The sequence below is a fragment of the Danaus plexippus genome (genome assembly GCF_018135715.1).
Source record: "Danaus plexippus chromosome 3 unlocalized genomic scaffold, MEX_DaPlex mxdp_25, whole genome shotgun sequence".
Lineage (NCBI taxonomy): Eukaryota > Metazoa > Arthropoda > Insecta > Lepidoptera > Nymphalidae > Danaus > Danaus plexippus.
In genome coordinates this window covers 3,200,924-3,220,051 of record NW_026869844.1, presented here as the reverse complement: position 1 = coordinate 3,220,051, position 19,128 = coordinate 3,200,924, and the positions used below count along the sequence as shown (strand labels likewise).

The window sequence follows — 19,128 nt, the reverse complement described above, 5'->3', positions numbered from 1 at the left end:
GTGTATTATCTTTATTGATTGGGAAACATTTGTATATTAAAAATTAAAATGTAAGATATATTTGCTATTTATAACATACAGATCTAGCTTGGAAAAGATGACAAGCCAAAAATTCACGGAGGAATATATAAAAAATAAAATATAAATTGAACTGAGGCAATTTTAATTACAAGAAAAGAGGGTATTCCTTTTAAAAAAGTAGTGTCAAATATAGTTATTAATTACCATGTTCAAAATTGTTCCACTAGACGTAATTAGTATAAAAAATTTCCGGCATTTGTTTCACTGGCATTGTATGGAATTATTGTATTCCGTGCAATTTTTATTTTAATCAAATTGCTATTATGTTGAGAGTTAATAGAACTTCGACCTTAATAAGCTTTAACTAGTTCAAATGTAATTTTGATTATTTTTATTTATAAGATAATAATTATTTATTGATACAAATATAAACATTTCTATGGTATAAAATAAGTACGATAAACATGCCTAGGAACAGGTGTATGAAAGAATCAAGTGCCGCTCACTCCCTGCTCATTTTTTTTGTTATTGTCACGCGTTTATTACTTATTTAATGCGGTTTTTGAAAACATTATAATTTCTCTTTCAATATTCTTGCTACTTGTTTTTAAACACTTAACTATGGAGATTCAAAAGCCAACAAACAATATATACGGTACTCAAAGAAACGAAGAAATATTTACGACTGCAAATATCTTTTTAAACAAGGGATAATTTGAAAAACAAATTGAACTGAAATAAATTATATGATGAATATAAGGTACAATAAAACGACAAACTGATCATCATAAATAAGTTTTGTAAAAATAATGAGCATGTACATATTTCGTCCGCAATGAGGAATTTGTAGAAGAAAATACATTTTTATGCTTCAAACTATTGTTCATTCTAATTTTTATACACATTTTAAATATCTGTAGTCTGAAGCGATTATATAATAATTTTTGTGTCAATATATCATAGTGAATTATGATAATGATTAATTTTAAAGAATTTAAAGTGTTTTAAATAATAAATAGGTATGATAATTATTTATGATACTAGCTTTTGCCCGCGACTGCTTCCGCGTTTCTGTCGTTTTTCTCAAAAAGTAGAAGTAGTAGTAGTAATATTCGTAAATGTCCTTCCTCAGAGTTTAGTGATTTTTATGTAACATATAGATTAACTTTCGTATTTTAGTAAGGCAATATAATAAGTCAATCCACAATACTGTTGAAAAATATAAGGAACAGCTGAATATTATTATTAATAGCTGTGCCCGCAACTCCGGCAGCGTGTAACTCCTCTTTGTTATTAAGTTAATGTATTGCTTATATTGTTTAGATCACTTTCGCATGAGGCTTAAGTATTTATGGAACGAAAATACTTCAATCCAGCTTCCGGTTAAACTGTGTTGGAAGTTGACCCGTCCGGCACTTAACATAAAGATTTCTAGAACGGCTAACCCGGGAAAGACTGACGTATAACTGACCATGCGGGAAACAACTGACACCGAGATCTACTCTAGCAACACGAAAAGTCTGCCCTTAGCCTTATTAATTGTCATTGCATAACACATCGATACCGGGAATAGGGGGAAATCAAAGTTTATAGTTCAACTAGAAACTTTGCTTTTCCCCTGTATATTAGACGGTATTTTATTAAAAATCTCAGATGACTGGTCTTTGCGAGGATTTGAAATGGAACTTTCTTATAGCCAAGAATTATCACTATTTGCATTTGAAGGCAAATTTATTTTACATTCAAAACAACAGAAATCAGCAGACTCCCAACTCCATTTTGAAGCATTACAAAAACAACACACTGCTTTCATATCGCCTATTACGTAAGATGATCTGTAATTAGTTGAGAGGTTATAAGCAAACTGACTTTTATATTTGTCAGACCACGCCACCGAATTTGTAGATTAATGTCCTATGTGAACATCTTAGTCGAAATCTGTCTGCAGTAAGACGGGCCTCTTGCTGTTCATCTGTTTCAAGAGACCGAATGTTTGCAATTCTTAATCTTTCATTAGGCAAAGTTATTAATCGTTCCTGACTCAAAGAATTGTAATAATCGCGTCCCAACTCTAGTCGTTGCTCATGCTCATGTTTATCTTCAAGAGATCGAATAATGTTATGGTGCACCCTATCATTTGTCAAACCGTCTTCATATAGAGTAAAAGTTTCAGATTCTCCAGATAAAATATGACGTTCAAGATCAGCTGTAAGTCGTTATTCTCTCTCAGTGAAGGTTTCGGACTCGCGAGATAATGTATGCTGTTTGCGGTCAGCCGTGAGCCGCAATTCTTTTTGTGAAGCAGTTTCAGCTTCTCGGGATAACACATGTTGGTCTCTGTCAATGGTTCGCCTGAGCTCTCATTGAGAAGAGCTTTGAGATGCCCGCGATATAGCTAGTCTCGCTCTGTCAACTGCTAATCACATCTCTCTGGAGAGCTTTCATGGGTCGAGAAGTTAAGGCACTAACTCTCATAGAGTTTAACCAATGTGTTCTTTCCTCTGCGAATTCTTGAGAACTCTTTACTCTCATTCTCTTAGCTTGGCTTGAAGTTAGAGATAAAGATAAGTTTTTTTAGGTGGCATTGTGTATTTAATTTTTAATAGACGGTAACTGAAAGGCTGTCAGTTACCTAACAAAATAACTTACGTTAGAGGGCCTTATTATAGCTACCTTACACTAAAAATCTAAGTCCCTATTTAAACTTAAATATTCTAATAGAACTAGACCCAGAAATATGTACAACTTACAACAGAAAAAGAAATGAAATTAGGCATCTACGCTTTTACCTACTCATCACAAAAAAAAAATGAACATAAATTAGCCAAAACTAACCTATCGGTATCTAAAAATCTATGCCTACTACTTCACCTTAAATAAAATAAAATGGAAACTATTAATAATTTGGGATTTGAACGCATACTTAAACACAAACAAAACAACTAACGACTATTTTATAAAAAAAAAAAAAAACACAAAAAATTAAAATAAACTATTTAAAGACTAAAAGTCACGCTGATAAGCACGGTTTATAATATCAATAATTGTCTGTCAATAAAGTCGAATACTCTGAAAGATTCAAAAGCCAAATATTAAATGAAGCTTGCGCTCGCCTCCTGCCTTTTTACCCTACCGTCGCGAACCGTAGTGAGCGCGGTAACCGTAACGCAAAATTAATTCTTATAGCATGATTCAGTATTCCTGCGCGATGGCTAATTAGCGTATTTCATGTACAAGTTTGGTGTTCTATACCGATTTCTATGATTATTTTTTTATTGAATAGGTAATTATGTCATTTTTTTAATTAGGAATTAGTTAGAATATTATAAAGGTGAGAAAGCTGCGAACTGTTAAGCTATCGGCAGTTACTAGTGTTTTTGTGAGTCAACCATAAAAGATAGACTTAATGCTGTTTTGGGATATTTATTGTATAATTTTTTGTAAAATATTACCATTATACATGATTTCTATGTAGCTTAACCATTAAGGCTGCCTACGCGACGGAAGCTTCAAAAATGAAGTAATTTATCCTGTTTTCCTAACATTTCCCTTCACTGTTCTGCTCCTATTGATTGTAGCGTAATGAAAAGTATACTATAACCCGCCCAAGAGTATGAAAAATTATCGTACCAAGTTTCGTTAAAATCCGTCGAGTAGTTTTTGTTTCTATAAAGGACATACATACAGACAGACAGACAAAAAATTTACTGATTGCATTATTGGCATCAGTATCGATGACTAATCACCCCCTGATAGTTATTTTAAAAATATCTTTCATGTACAGAATTGACCTCTCTACAAATTTAATATAAGTAAGATGAAAAAGTACTTCTTATTATCGTTATATAGGTGTTTATTCTGCAAAACCATATTGTTTATAAAATTATTACAGAAATTAATATGCTGTGGAAATACTTCTGATTTATTGGTACGGAAAATTGAATTAAATTACAATACTGAAACAAAATTCTAATTAAGTTAACATTATAAACTTTTAGGTTGCTACTTTATTTTACAAATTAAAATGGATTTCAATAGGACGGATTCCAATTGAAATTTATAAAGGTAATTAATTTAGTTATGTTATTATCATTCAAATTGAGTGGAGTTTCACTTCAAGTATTTCTATAGACTATTCACGTACAATTTGATATTCTAAAACTCTTATAAAATTCGTATCGCATGCTAATGGAATTGTATTTATTATTTATATACATGAACTCGCTTTTTTATGTAAAATATTTATTTATTTATATACATATGTATACATTTGTACAAGCACCTTTGATATCTTTTAATTGAAATTGGGAAAGGCACCTATCAATCCTTTTACATTCATAACAAGTAAAGTAATTGATATTTTTCATTTTAATGAACACATGATTCCTTGACGAAATACAAAATAAAGTTATCTTTATGCAAATATATGCATTATTTAACATAGTAAGTTTAAAATTATTGTTCATTAATGTTCATAATAAACTCCTACGTGTCCAGCATAGACAAAAATGTATATGTGAGAGCGAGGGGATCCTCATGGAACCTTGGCCAAGACCCTAGTCCTTTAAAAGGCTTTCGAGTCTGGGCGTTAAGTACCGATGACGATGGACAGGCTTCCATTTTGAAGCAAAGATAGTCTTTACTCAAAATGATACTTGTTTATTGCTAACAAATTCTTACAATGAATGTCAAGAATTGTATAGCGGAGATTCTACCACTGTGGCTCCTAAGAGCGACCAATGTAGAATGAATTCAGTACGATTATGCTTTGACTTTTATATGGTAAATTCTGTATTACAATTGTGGGTACTTGGAAAAAACTAATCACCTGATGTATTAATAAAATTATTAACATCGGTGAAGTGGGTAGTTTGAAAACAATTATAATGAACGAAAACACGAAAAGGAATATTTTCGATACGAGAAAGCTGTCGGCGCGACATATATAAGTTGAGTATAAATCTTTATTTTTCTCCTACTCCAAGAGACTGCAAAGGTCTCAAGAAGTCCCAAACCCAAAGATTCCAATCCACTATTAAAGGACGCATTTAAGTGGCCTTAATTCGCTAGGGTTTCAATATTTTATCCAGTTTATAGATTTGCCTTGGCAAAGAAAAATATGAGTATGGCGAGAAACAATAATTTGCTTAACTGTCTTTAGTAAATTTCTCTGATTCCGTTTGTTTCTTAGTCGTGGTGGCCTGGAGGTTAAAAGGCCCGCCTCTCATACGTGAGGGCGCGGGTTCGAAACCTGGCAAGTACCAATGTGATCTTTTCCGAATCATATGTCCTTTCTAAGAGTATTTAGACACCACTGACAAACAGTGAAGGAAAACATCGTGAGGTAACCTGGTCTTATAATTTCTAATTCAATTGGCGATTTCAATCTTATAATTAGAAAGTATAAGATTGAAATCGCCAACCTATCTTGAGCAAGCGTGGCGATTAATGCTCTAGCCTTCTCCATGTGAGAAGAGGCCTTTGCTCAGCAGTGGGCTTCGATAGGCTGATGATGATAATGATGATGATGGTTTGTTTCTTCAGCTGGCTTACTAATGTAGTTCTCTTCCAAAAACATCCGAGTGAAGTGATTGTTACACCCGTGTTTCGTTCTATAAATGCAATCCCTCTTCCTCTTCCGTTGCAGTCCTATGGTTTCTTTTTTTCTTTCCCGAAATACTATGATTCCTGAGACAAAAATCATGCAGGACAACCACATAAATATCACAGACCATTTCGTACTTTCAACTTTCTCATCCTATAAAAATTTTCTATTGAAACTTCCATTGCAACAAATTAATTCCAATTTAAAACTTTTTAGATCGTTTTTCAAGTCTAAATTTAAGTCACACGTAATTAACAAAACAATCTACATTGCCTACACGTGAAAATTAAAGTAAGTAAAGATATTAAATTATTCATATCAGATTATTCGAATAACTCAAATGGAATTATACTTTATTAATTATTCTGGATAGATTCAGATATAATATTATAGCGACCGTATTTAAATTTATAGGGAGTACTTTTTAATACTATTTTAAATTAAACCCTGAGTCTTATCATACAAGAACGAATAAAAAAGCTACAAAACCATAAGAAAAATACGATTTAGCCTTAATTATGAAATGGTATTATAAGAAAACAAATTTAGAAACAATATTCTGTATTCTAAAACTCAATCTAAATTAAAGTTGTCGAGGCCCCCAAGGTACTATTTACCCTATTTGACCCGTTATGGCATGACCCAAAAAGCCTCAATTTTAGTTTGTAGCTGTGGCGTAATAAACAAAGTTAATTAAGTGTAATAGAATTATTAACTTCGAGATTAGAACTTTAAAGATATTATCGAACAAATAAACAAAGTAACGAATACGACTGTAAATGAGAATGGATATTAGAATGGGCTACGCTTTTAATACCAACCCTTCTTGAGAGTAATATGCTATTATAATTGGTTTCACTTATTGTATACACTTTTAACTCTGTTGATAATTGTGATTATTGATTAATCTGAATTTAATTCTCTGCTATAAGTTTAGGAAGACAACTTTATCATCAACTCTGACGATTTCAGCCACCATATTGAGTTAGCAGCGTTATATATCATACAGCGTACTAGGAATAAATTTAGCTGAAAAGCATTGTAGCGGGGGACAATAGATCGCGATTCATTTCAAAATTTCAACTCCGCAACTTCGGTTCGAGCGCAATTAGGGTGACACAATAGCATTATTATATGTAATGTGACGCTTCCAATATGTGGGTTCTAATATTTGAACCTCACAACTCAAATATTAAACGAAATCTTATGACTAAAATATGATATTAATACGGAATAAGTCATTGACAATTTAAATAAGATACGTTTAAGTAGAAATTTAATTATCGATTGTCAATGAATATAAACATTTTATAATAATTATATTATTTGAAAATTGTCGCGTATTGTATTTTAAGAGCAGTTGTGGAAATATTATATATGTATATAGTCATTATTTATTGATTTTACTGTATCTTAAACTGATTTATGAATATAAAAACGTTTTTTATTGACTTGCAAATCTTGAAAAGTGTGAAAGAAAAAAAATTACTTGAAAGATGAAGCTTATCTCTATGACTACCTTCTCCAAAGACGTAAATACTACAAATGTAGTTGTCATTACTACCTTGGAAGTATATATATTTTTTTTATTCTTAGAGTAATTTCGTTCCTTATCAAAATCCAAAAAGAAAAGAGATCTCATAAAGTGTTCGCTGGAATTTATATTAAACTCAAAAGCCAATAAAACAATTGTCTTGCTTCCGAAGAATTTGGATCTTTTTAAGGCGACTTATATGGTCAGTGAAATACTAAAACCTTTACTTTTAACGAAACGCTACAATTGTACTGAAAAAATTAGGAACACATAACTTTTTCAAATATGAAAAGATCTTTCTAAATATTATTTTAAAACAAAACCTTTTTAGTGGAATAGGCATTGTTTGAAATATCAAATAAAAAAGAACTTCGATTCAAGTTTTTAAATATAAAACTGTATCTTTTTAAAAATATGTTTTGTTCAATGTAATGGTCAAAGTTGTATAGAGTTTATATGAATATTTTTTGTGATTTCTTTGAGTTAATTTAAAAATAAGATATATTTGTAATTTGATACTTTAAATATTTTTAAATCTGTACTAAAATTAATAAAGATTTTCTAATATATTCCAATCTCTGTAATAAATTCGAGAGCTTTATGATCTTGAATCATGTCATCTCTTAGCTATTTATATTTTTACTTTAGAAGAAAATATTTTAAGTTATTTTGGATTCGTTAACCGCAATGTAATTAACATACTATTTCTTAATTATATGACATATAATGAAATATATATATATATATATATTGTATGATTTATGAAAAATTGCTCCCAGAACTCAATATTCGTTAAGAAAAAGTACATAAAAAACACAAACGTTTGACTTTTAATTAAATCCATTACATTTATTTACTAGGAATAAAATTAATTATATAAATTGACAGTGCTCATATAAACTATACGTTATATGACCGTCTTTTTTTATATTTCTATTCCACTCTGTTTGACCTTTTATCCTATTGAAAGCCCCATATTCCGGGAAGCTGGTATTTTATATAAAATAAGACTGGCATTTTCGTACGATAGTTTCCACTTACAATGGGTTGCCTAGTTTCGTGTGGTTGTCTGACTAATAGTTAAAAATATTTTTTAATACTCAAAACAAGTGGTGATTCTAACAAATTGCATTACTTTATAGAAAGAATTTTATTATGTGATAAATAAATATTACATAACAGTTAATATTAAGTTGTATAAAATAATTGAAGGAAAAAAAACTTTAATTGCCATGAAATTAGTTTGGATATTTTAAATTCATATCAAAAAAATAGTTTCTGTATTTTAAAATCCCAGCACATTTGTTTTACAATTTAAATTTGATTTCCAGGCATTTTCTTATTATGTTTCTACTATACAGCAAAATGTTTGTGGCCCACTACGTAAAAGTGACTTTCCCTTGGGCAAGCGCTTTTTAGATTATACGAAAACGGAACCTGTCAGCGAAAGTAAAGTCAAACGCTTTGTATATTTTTGATTCCGAAAGTTTTGCCCGGATTTTTTTGATATTTAACCTCTATTTATAAAGTCAAGATAGAAATTTCAGATATTTATGGAAGAAAACGATATACGAAAATATTTTCATTAAAATGAGTAATTTTGTTGGTCAAATCTTTAAATAATAATTTGCTTATTTTTGCTTTTAACAACTGTGCTTAGAATTTCTTTTTTCTGTAATTATATAAGGACGGAATTACACATGTAATTTAATACAAATTTAATACGCTTTGATTTACCTATGCTGTTTTTTTTTACTTTGTGATGCCTTTGTATATGTTGAAATAATTCCTATATCTTATTTTACTTTTAATTTACCATATTTTTTTTGAAAACAGCAAGTTAAAGATTCACTCATTAATGAAGTGAAAATAAACCTCATATAAATCATGAAATTATCGTCTTACGTACAACATGTAACAAATTTATAATAAGACCTGCAAGTACTTACCAGTTTCCTATTTAATTGAGATTTCATACAATGAGTCTATATTTTTATTTCCTGGCATGCATTAACAAAAATATATTTTGCTATTCTATATTTTATGTCATAATATATTTAAAATACTTTTTAAGTACAAGAAAATAGATAGCAAGCCCAATTTAAATGTAGGATAATCTTAAAATTAATATGGAATATAAAACTAATATTTTAAAACATTAATTATTTTGACATGTGTAGACAACTAGAGGCCTACAATTGTTCGCACGAAATATGCTGTACGAATAAAAGGTTACACCCCATCTTCCAACGTATTGTTAGAAACACAATGCACTTTGTGAAGATAATGGAAAACAAACACAACATATTATATGATTTTAAGGTATATATTTGTTACAAAAAAAAAAGCTTAATTTTATTTCATTGATAGTATTTAATGCCATTGGATCCTACAGCCCTATCAATATGTATATACACACTTAAGTGTACATATATGTGTATATACCCATGTGTATGTGTATATGTACCCATGTACAAGTGGACCCTGCTACAATCATAGTCGTACCTAAAAAAAATTACATCTACTCGATGTACACAAATGGTATAATATTTTTGTATAATTAATGATTTTAGAAACTTCCTATTCAAATCTGTTCTTTAATAAATATGACGCTTAAAAATCTTTTCAATCTTTAGATTCAATTCCTTCAAACCAGTATTCACAAATTAAAAAGTCAGATACCTAATTAAGTTTTTCTAAAGATACTTATCCCTTATACAAACACTTCTTGGAAAAAAATCTTAAAACATTTTTTAAACAAAACATACCTTTAGAAGAGCTTTTTGATGTCTCACTTAGCCACTTAACACGTATCAACATTTTGCACTTTAAGACACTTTTTAATCATAGCTGCAACAAATACGATAAAGGGATAAACAAATAAATCAATTCACTCTTTTTAGAGTAATTGCCTGAGTCGTCTTTGCAAATATATGCCGAAATAAATCATGCCGAAAATTTCAATCGTGGCCTCAACATCCATTCACTTTGGAGTCTGAGCGGCAACTGAAGCTGAAATGTGATACGATATACGAACCTAATTTCACGGAGGGAGTTGGTGACTCCGTCGCGGACTTCAAAGCTGATACTTTTAGGAGTAGACAGATGGCGTTGTTTACCAATGTAGGGACTAAATTAATATTAAAACTGTGACATAAAATGTAAGCATTAAGATGAAATTTTACTATACTATGTTATGATATGCAATGCTAATATTTACAATACTAGAAAGTAAAAAAATTTAAATCAACTTCAAGTATGCAAATTTTTAATTTAAACATTGTTTACTTTTATGCATTCTTTTATGTCCAAATGTTCAGTATTCCTTTTTGAAATTCATTTGTTTGTTTTGAAATTTACCGTGTGTCTGATTTTTGTTCTACAAAGAAACAAGATAGACATGAAACCAAAAAACTCGTTATGTTCTTAGCCGCCATACTTAAGATGTCTTGAGGTCATTAAAACGTCAGCTGATTTCATATATTATTAATATTCTTGCTTGTTTATCCGGAAATACTTCTATATTATATATGTCCTCAAATATGTCGTGCACTTTTATTTAATCGTGCCTTTCCTCGTTTCTCCGCTCAAACGTCGTAGGAGGTTATAATAATAGTACGAAAATTAAGTATCCACTGTAAATTGTGAGAGTCATAAACTAAGTCAAAAGGTTGAATAAGTATTGAATACTGTAAGTATTCCTGAAAATTTTAATAATGTTTTGGTTTTATATTTTAAAAAAATTAAAGTTTTGGAATAGTTACAATAGTATGTGCTCGTGAATAAATTATTATTTTGAAATATAAAAGATTTAAGTTGCTTTAAGACTTCTATTATTAATACAAAACAAGTATTATATGAGGGACCCATATGAAGTAAGCGCACAGGAGCGAATGTTTTTATAGGATTATATTTGGTCTCCGTTAGATATTTTCTTGACTTTTCGGGTACAAGTTAGGCAAAAAGTTTGATTAAATTTTCTATTTTATTTTATTTTTTTAGTTTCACGTAAACTTTACTCAACACAAATAAACCTCGCAAGAAGCTTATTTTAAATATATATATATTATGTACAAGCTTTTTTGTCGTATAAATTAAATTGATAATTTATATGATAAAAAAAGCTCAAAAGTAGGATGTAAGATTACTTATTTCGGTTCAGTTTCTTATCGAATTATATTAAATATAGAATTAGCACTGTTACTATGAAGATATTATTAACGTATCTATTAACTAACTATATTCTTAACGTATCTGTTGTCAACTTGAGGCCATATAATAAACGGTATAATAAAAACAATGAATTGTTTGTTCAACGTACATATGAATATTTCTTTAAATACCCTTTGATATCTTTCTGTTATATCAAGGGATTTGCTGAAGGTTACGAAAGTAGAAGGTTTTTTTTATATATTAGTTTATTTCAATATATGAGTGCTATGAACAATTATAATATAAATTTCATATTATATAAGGAAAAATGGAAGTCTGATCCATAGAAAAGACTTCTGAGTTAATTCACTCTTTCAATATTTTTTATGAATACACCAATGCCAACACAAATACTATATTCCTCATTTACGTCTTCTTTAATGAAACTTGTTTAAACATTTTTACAGGGCAAAGTTAATTGATCTTAAAATTCAGAAAAATAAAAGTCTAGGATGTGTTAAACATCTTGGTATCATAGGATTCATCCCTCGTTAGGTTTCTCGATATGTTTAATCCCTTGTTATTCATCATTAAAATTTGTTCTTGCAATCGTTTCACCAAGCAATAATTCTAGACAATAATACATTTTTAGGATGCTGTTAATATTACCAAGTGTATCAATAATTAAAAATAAAAAACAGTAAATTTACTTACATTAGAAAACTTTTATTGTGCTTTCAACAATTTTATATAAGTAACAACGCATGATTAGTTGTAAAATAAATATATTTATAAAAATCTAATCTGCAATACATTATTCGTTGTCCAATACATCGTTATGTAATATAAATAAAAATATGATAAAGTTAAAAGCAAGTGTTCGTGAATGTCATTAATAAAATTTCAAAATTGATAGCAAACTTCTTTGGCCTTTTGGTTTTATGTCGTGTTTTTGATGTTAGTATCTATACTGAAATATAAATTGCCTTTTGAACTAAGTTTATGCTTTTAAGATTTATTTACTAAGATTATACTTCCTCTCCTGCCAAGTGCACCTGATCCGAATAATTTAACGTCAGTTTACTTTTAACTCAAGAGTTGTTATTTAATCACTTCAAGAAATTAATGACTATTAGATTTAACGTAAATATTATTCTGCTTTAGCTTATTACATTTCGTAAGATAAGAAATGCCTTTTAGAATGTTTTTTATATAAACCAGAAAAGCATTTGCAGTACAAATTTAATTGTTATGTACATTTACAAAATGAAAAATAACTATTCTAAATCTTTTTTTTACCAAATATGTAAGTTAATTTAGTCACTTTACAAAATCTTTCCGTAGTTCAATATTTAGAATGCGAACGTTATTAAGTCCTAGCGTTAATGTTAGTCACCTTCTCAGGTTTGTCAGTCATCGGTCGGTTGAGGTAAACATATGAAAATATAACTTAATCTGTCATTATTCAATAGTTCGGGTTATCTTATTTACAATGATCAAAATATAAATATCCTGAGATGGATCTGAAGATACAAATATATAGAAATAATTAATAATGTCATTTTTTCTCGCAATACAAAGCTATAAGCATATAAAACTCATATATGATATGGAAACAGACATAATAATAAATAAAGTTCAGTTATATTAAATATTTGTAAATTTGTACGCAGTAGAAGTAGGAGCGAGAGGTATAACAGCCAAATCTCTCGACAACCTACTAAAAGACTTGGGCCTGCCAAGAAATAACATCAGTTCATTCTTGAAACGTGCGTCGAAGGTAGCCCTAGTCGGTTCGTGTAAAATTTGGTTACGCAGAGAGAGAAGCTTGGGCGGCGGAGGTGAGCGTTTAACGCGCGTTAGATAGGGGCCCTTTAAACCTACACCTGGGTCGCAACTCCCAGGCACTGTTGAAGCTCCTCTCCCTGCAACGCGACGGACCCGGCACCCGCACGGTGAATCCATGCAATGCTGAGAGGTGTCGTCTCTATAAAGTTGTATCATATTTGAAATATAAATGCAAATGTAAAATCCAATTTTTATTTTCCATCTCAAATACGATTTTCTAAAATGTATTTGGTATTTTATTTGAAATACTTTTTATAAATACGTAGCATTTGTAAAATACCTATAGTTCTGTTATATTTTTAATTTCCTCTTTTCTATCTATCAATCTTTAATCTTTCATTTGAAGGAATTATTATAAGATGCTAGAAACGGAACTCGAAGGATGAACTCTTTGAACTAGTATTAAGATTAGTTTGAAACATCTTTCAAAAGGTTGTATCTCACCTTATGTTTAAAAACTTGTTTTTTAAAAGTTTTGTATTTCTATATCGAATAGTATAGTGGCAAAATATTTCTTAAAACTAATATATTTTTCTACGTTATTCATATAACTTAACCTTGCTCACGGCAGACTTAAGGACTTAAAATCACAGGTAAAGTCGAATTATATTATTATAAAAACACAAACTAATTTAATCATTTTTTTTTTTAATTATATTATTGATTAGTTCAATAAATGTGAATCTAATTCAGTAATTCGTATGTGTGAGATTTACGAAAAATAAACAATTTTAGTTTCGTGTAAACGAATTTATGTACAAAAGTTATTATTTGCTTGGCCTGTTGCCCAACAAACCATAATTTACTCAAAGCACGTTTATTTAGGCCATAGTCTTCCCCAAGGACGTCAATGTTAATCGGTTTTGAATCAGTGGATTTCGGGGACTTTGACCATGACTTTGGTTCACCTCGTGGGAGTACTACCCTCACTTTCTTCTGTTACACGTGGCCACTATTCGAGAAATTTTCCTACGTAACATTTTGATTTTGATAAAATATTTAATCACAGATGAATGTAGTAAAATAAGAAATATAAAATGTTAGGGTTATAAAAACTGGCATCATTGTAATACGATAAATACTTTGTAAGATAAATTAATAAAACTCAAGATTGAGAATTTTAAACAAGATATTTAATCAAAGTAATTCTAAAGTTTAAAGCATTATCATTATGAAGTCAGAGAAATAACAAACGGTACATTAAACTTAATTAAACATAACGTATTCGAATTGAACTTTCTCAGTTGTTAACAATAGAACAATCTTGCAGAATCGAGTAGTGAGTTGCTGTATTCAGAAAATGTAAGGAATTTTAAACATGGATCTTATTGACTTATTCGCTATTAGAATAATTTAATGCCAATCTGAAAGATTTCAATTTGTTTTTTTAATCTACAAAATAAGAATACGTTATGGAATTATGAATGTCCGAGCATTAATGACGTATACGTATATAGTCCTAAAATTTAAATTTGTGTTTTTACACGAAACGTTTGTTATCTCTGAGTGGCGTAATAGTAAATATGTAAATGAATGACGAAGTGAAGGTTTATCTAGAATCAAAATTTTTCTCCCATTTCATGTTGCATTGCAATGGCAGTGGTGTAGGGAAAATGACAGGCGCTCGGCAGTGCAGCGTAGGTCAATATAGCGACACCATTGGCATATTTAGCTGGCCATGAAGCGTTTATAGTATTACTTAATCGTGCACATCCACTATTATTTATATATATTGAACATTGATTTGAATATGCATTATATTTGAGTTTTTGTCATATTTCAATGATTTATTAGAAATTTCGTAAACTTATACTCAAATTAAAATTAAAATTAAAGTAATATTTTTGGATGTACTACGCGTATTTTACTATTTTTAAAAACTACATACTCCTCACGGAGAGACGACATATGAATGATTACATTAAAAAATAAATTTAATCACCTAAAACATTTTTAAAATTAAAACTATATAATAAAATTAATACTTTCCTAGCTTTTAGTGATTGAATTTGATAAATAACACAGTCTCATATAAAGGTGATTAATAGAAATACTAATCACGGACGCGAAAATTTAAACTAGGGATTTTGCAATGGAGTCTTGACTTCTGATAATATTTCGTGCAATTTAAGGTCGTTACCATGTTAATTAACTATTTTGTTGAATAAAAAAGAATTTTATTTAAAAAGACAAATGATTTATAACTAAAATATATAGTAAAAATTATTATTATGCAGATTTGAATTGTTTCTGAAACATTTTATTAACATGTTTTCGTTAGTATAAATATGGCTCCCATTATTATTTCACCTTGGTCTGTTGATAAATGCTATAATGAATAGTGATATTTTCAACCGTTTTCTTTTCTTTTACATCTTTACGGTCGTAGACGCATTTATAACACCCTTTATGTTACAGATGTCCATGAGCGATAGTGACTACTTTCCATCAGGTAGACCGTCTGCCCGTTTGCCCCTTTAGGTCATATAAAAAAATCTTCAAATATAAATAATTCAGTTATCTTAATTTGCGTGTATTTGTAAAAAAAATATATTATTAAATTACAAACTAGCAGTCGGTCCATCTGAAAGGTGATTACGGTCGCACATGAACACCTGTAGGCTAAGCCACACGTGGTTTGTCACCCAAAGGAGTATGAAACGCACTTATATTATTTGATTGGCTCAAAATAATAAAGAATTTTTTATTTCATTCCGTAAAATATTATATATTTTCTATAATTTTTATTCTTTATTAATTTGGTTGCGTATGCGATGTTGAATTAAATTCTGAAATTATAACTAATATTATATTGAGTAAAATCGTCGTGAAAAACATTTCTGGATGAGAAGACTAACACGATAGGAAACACAAGTTTATTGAAACTTTTTGATGATTTATGATTTTTGAGTGCGATTACTTTGCTTGTGATTTTTTTATTTATACTTAAGAAAGTGTAACTGTACAAAAAGAGGTCGTATCAAATCTATCACGTTAAAAATAATAACAACATGTTTTATTATGAGACCCAAATATGGGAAAAAAAATTGCCAAAGAGTCCATTCCATTCTAACAAAACTAAATTTCTCGATATGGAATGCTCGTAAAATTTATATGTAAACGGATAAGTGACAATGGAAAAACAATATTAGAGTGTGCAAATCACAGTGACGAAAAAGCATCAACACCCAGAACCCACTCCACTCAAATAAAGGAATTAACGTACAAGTTCGACGTGTATAAGCTTTTTCGATTTTTAATCTTCTCACAAGGGAAAATATGACATATATATTTCTAAGATATACATCTTTCAGTTTTGAAGTCAAGAATAATATTGTATAGATAACTTATAATGATTTAATAATAATTAAAATCCGTATTTAACCTTTGTACTAAAATAAGATGTGTCAACATATGTACATATGTATATGTATGTTATGTAATTAGTATGAATATTTTAATCATCACATAGATTTGAGTTTTTAGTTAAATTGTAAAATATATTCTGTTTTTTTATACGTAGTATCTTTATTGCAATACTTATCGATCAAAATTTTAGCCATATCGATTACTCGACTCGCAAAATAAAACTGTAAAGACAAAGTACTTCCTTTTGCTTGCCTTGCTTTAAGTTGAGCAAATAAATGCCAATTAAAAGTTCTTTCTAGATACTGAGTGCAATGTACTCTGAAAGTATTTTTTTTACAATGTACACTCTGTCTGTTAAATGTTCAATGTTAGCTCCAAAAAAAAGTATTTATAAAAATCGTCGTGTAAGAAGTTGTATTCTCAACTAACTAAATTTAATTTATTACTTTCTTTGTCAGAAAAATTGCACGTTTTTCGCCACTGCGAAGTAACCAAAACTTTTCTATTTATTAAATAATTTACAAGAACAATATTTTCTGCCGTAAATAAATTTTAAATACATAGCTGTAGTTTTTATAACAAAAAATGTCTACCTCATCTTGTTGTCGTATTAGAGTTGCTAAGTAATAATCGGACTATAGGATATTCTCAGTTACGAACCAAAGTGCAGACCCAACTAAAAAACTTTAATTTAAAGTCACATTAATTTGTTTATAAATTTTATAGAACGTAATTTCCGATAAGAATGGTGATGCGCTTTTATAACAACCCTGAATAATTTTGTGGCGACGACTTAAAATCCAGGTGTTGAAATTATTAGACTCTCATTTTGAATACTAAGTCGGTGGATAACAAGAGTATAGCCCTTCTGATTCCATAGTGGTTGCCAATGCCTATGGCCACCTGCAACCCCAAGGGTAACATTCGCAACATCAGGGGTGCCTACTCTTCAAGTACCTTTTCACTCGTTTTTTGATTACCAACCCACTTTGTAGTCTCTCCGAAAAATCTCAGCAGGGAGTTATTCCAAAATAAAAGCATTCGTTGGTGGATATTTCTTTAAAACCGCATTGTTCGCGATTAATGTGAGTCAGCAGTGTGGGAAGAGGTAATGTGGGAGGCGTAATAACTATAGTTAGCCATTGACATCATGTTAAATAATTCCTCCGAAGACATCCCGTTAAGGTTGAAGAGAAGAAATTGAAAGGAAATGTCTTTCCTTAAACTTAATGGTGTCTTATCATCTGTGAGCACCAGATCATCAAAAAAATTCACAGCTCGCTGTTCGCTGTAAAAATATATATTAGTACCCGTATGCCCCAACTGCTTGCGCTTTTTATAGCTCTTATATATAGTCGAGCTGACGAAATGACTGAAGAAAATATTCAGCACATTAATTTCCCGGACCCCCAACTTGATATTATTAGCAAAGGGACCCCAGAATTGGACGTTACTGAATATTTCGAGATCCAATATTGGAAGATTTTTTTTATATGGTAAAGGGATATCCTGGAGTTTTGGGACCTTAATAAATGCGTTTTATTATGGATGAGCACACAAATTTCTGTCTTGTTTGAGCCAAGTCAGTGAAAAAATTCTTTGAGTCTTGTGGGACGTCACCATTTAAGACCATGCTTCCAGAGCAACTTCCATCAACAACAACTTCATCTGGTAAGAAAGTATGCGTTACGACAGCACACAACTCTAAAGCATATATTAGGTACCCAACTACTAGTACACCAACAGGCCCCCTCTACTTATGGAATTTAAGACAAGTCCTAAAGATAATATATTAAAAGAAGTCTCCGATAGGCATGCCTGCATTATGAAGTTAAGTCTCCCGGGGTGGAGATCAGGTGATCCAAAGGTTTGGAATTCCAACTACGAGGCGAGTGACCAGTGGGTGACGTTTTACCAAGTCTGGTCACCACTCCCCACATTCCTCGGAGACCAGTACTAATGTGAATGTTATTATTATTCTAACGCTCGGTCTAACCACAGGAAAACTATATTCAACTCAGGTAACATCATTTGACTAAGTTATTCTATGAGACGGAGGTGCTTTCGGACAGACTGCTCCAATTCAAACAAAATAAATCTAAAAGATTATTCAACCACGCATAATTTTTACACTGGAATGTATATTATTTTGTATTAAAACCAGATTGTTAGATTTGACAACTAGTTATGTTTTATACATTTTGATAACTTTAGGTGTAAAGAATCGTTTTCATTTTAGAGAAAATATTAATTAGTATGCAATTGAGAAAATACAATGACAATAACTATTATGTATAGTATATATAGCTGAAAAAACTTACAAACCGCTCTAAAGAGAATATTTCATTAAACTTAGAAGCTCTTATAAGAAAGTTTGACAAAGAGATGCCAAGAAGTAACAAGTAGGTGCATTCTATCTTACAGTTAGATTGAAAAGTTACAACACTATAGAAGTTTATATACTTAGGTTTGATTATATGCACATTTATTTAAAAACTGGAATTCCATACTGGTGCTTAATATTGAGATAATAATTATATTTACATATATATAAATAAAGCATCGCAGGAATGTTTTAAGTAAAGATCAAATTAAGCCA

General features: G+C 30.1%; 1 protein-coding gene across 2 annotated transcripts in view; it reads right to left on the bottom strand.

Annotated features, from left to right (window-relative positions):
* Positions 1-10,143, bottom strand: part of LOC116766438 (neuroligin-4, Y-linked-like) — a 43,769-nt gene extending 33,626 nt beyond the window's left edge. For both annotated transcript variants that reach the window (XM_032656281.2, XM_032656288.2), the window contains exon 1: positions 9,929-10,143. The gene's annotated coding sequence lies outside the window, so the exon portion shown is untranslated. The remainder of the gene's footprint in view (positions 1-9,928) is intronic.
* Positions 10,144-19,128: the final 8,985 nt, after the last annotated feature.